The sequence below is a fragment of the Calidris pugnax genome, unplaced genomic scaffold (assembly GCF_001431845.1).
Source record: "Calidris pugnax isolate Ruff unplaced genomic scaffold, ASM143184v1 scaffold1264, whole genome shotgun sequence".
NCBI lineage: Eukaryota > Metazoa > Chordata > Aves > Charadriiformes > Scolopacidae > Calidris > Calidris pugnax.
The window spans coordinates 1-1,753 of record NW_015091825.1 but is presented as its reverse complement, the minus strand read 5'-3'; positions in this window follow the sequence as shown (position 1 = coordinate 1,753).

Genomic DNA, 1,753 nt, shown 5'->3' with positions numbered 1-1,753 from the left:
TTGTCTCTGCAAGGACCAGTGCCTGGCAGAAACCTGAAGGAACACTTCTCCTGAAGCCTGGGGGGAACACCTGCCTGCCTCGGCCTTATGTATCTGTTTCTAGTCAATAAAACAAGGTTGCATCCACCCCTTGCCTCTGTCTTTTCTCTCCCAAGCCCAGTGGGACTGCAGGGCTCCCTCTCCAAGCCTGGGGTCCCCACCAGCCATGCCAGGGCACTCTCTCAGCCCCAACTGAGCCAGGCCTGGCTGCCCTTGGGGACAACCTTCAGCCCTGTCAGCTTTGACCACACACGCTCCTGCACCTGAGCTCCAAGGGTCCTGCCTGAACACAGGCAGCTCAACCTCTTCAGGACATGCAGCCCTGGGGTGTTTCCAGACCTCCAGCCTCCCTGTACCTGAGCATGGCTGTCCCCGGGGCTGGAAGCCAGCCAGGAGCAATTCCTACTACAGCTCCAGCCCTCTTCTTTCTGAATGGCTCTGGGCAATCCCCAGGAGAAACAAAGCCTTCCCCTTCTTCTTCCTTATCCCCTTCCCTTTCTTATCATTCTTCCTCTTTTCACTCCTTCCTCTCCCTGTTGTTCCTTACCTTACCCTTCTCCTTTCCTTTTCCCTGGACTCCCAAGGCTCCTTCCCTCTTCCCTTTAATCTTTGCCTTCTTCCCCTTCCTCATCCCTTCTTTTTCTCTCCCTACTTCTCCTTCCTTTCTCTCCCTCACCCTGCCCCTTAACTCAACTCTTCCAAGTGCTCCTTTAACCTTAGTGCTTCCACCCTTCCATTCTGTTCCCTCCTCCAGCAGAGACCAACACACCTGATGCTCCTCAGCTGGATGCAGAAGACTCAAAATCACATCAATCCCAGGCTGATGCTTGTTGTGGCAGCTGCCTTTGCAGGGCATCTTGTCACACTGCTGACTCAAGCAGGGTCACCCAGCACCAGCTGCCCGGCACCACGCCCGTGTGACTTGTATATATCTTCAAGGACTAAGACCCCAGAACCTCCAGGGACACCTGTGCAAGTGCTTGATCAAACTCACAGGGAAAAAGAGTGGTTTTGAGTGCTGAGGTGGAGCCTCTTGTGTTTCAGCTGGTGCCCATTGCCTCTTGTTCTGGCCCTGGACACCTCTGGAAAGAGCTTGGCTCCATCTTCTTAACACCTTACCTTCCTTCAGTCATGTGTGCCCCTTGATGAGAGCCCACCAGAGCCTCCTCAGCTACAAGAGCAGCAGTTCCAGCTCTCTCAGGCTCTCCCCACAGAAGACAGGCTCCCTGTGCCTTCATCACCTGCATGTGCATTTGCTGGACTCTCTCCAGTAACCCCACATCTCTCCTGTGCTGGGGAGACCAGAACTGGACACAGCACGGCAGCTGTGGTCTGGCCAGTGCTGAGACGAGGGCAAAGATCCCCTCCATCCACCATGCAGGCCAGCACACAGATGCCTGCCTTGCTCACAATCAATTTGGCAGCTTATGCTCACCTCAGTGTCCACCAGCACCCCTAGGGCCTTCCTGGACACACAGCTCTCCAGCAATCCATTGCCATTTCCCAAGCGCTGGCTTGAACACTGGCTCTGGTCCAGCCTGCTCTGCGTGGACACCCAGAGATGCTGCTGTGCTTCTGCAGAGCAGCGTGAGCTGGCAGAGCTGGTGCTCCTGCTGGATTGAGAAGGTCAGGCAAGGAATCACTGGCAGCCCCTCTCCTGCTCTCTGCCCTTCCCATACCTCCTTCAAGCCTCACTAAAAGGACTTCTAGCCCT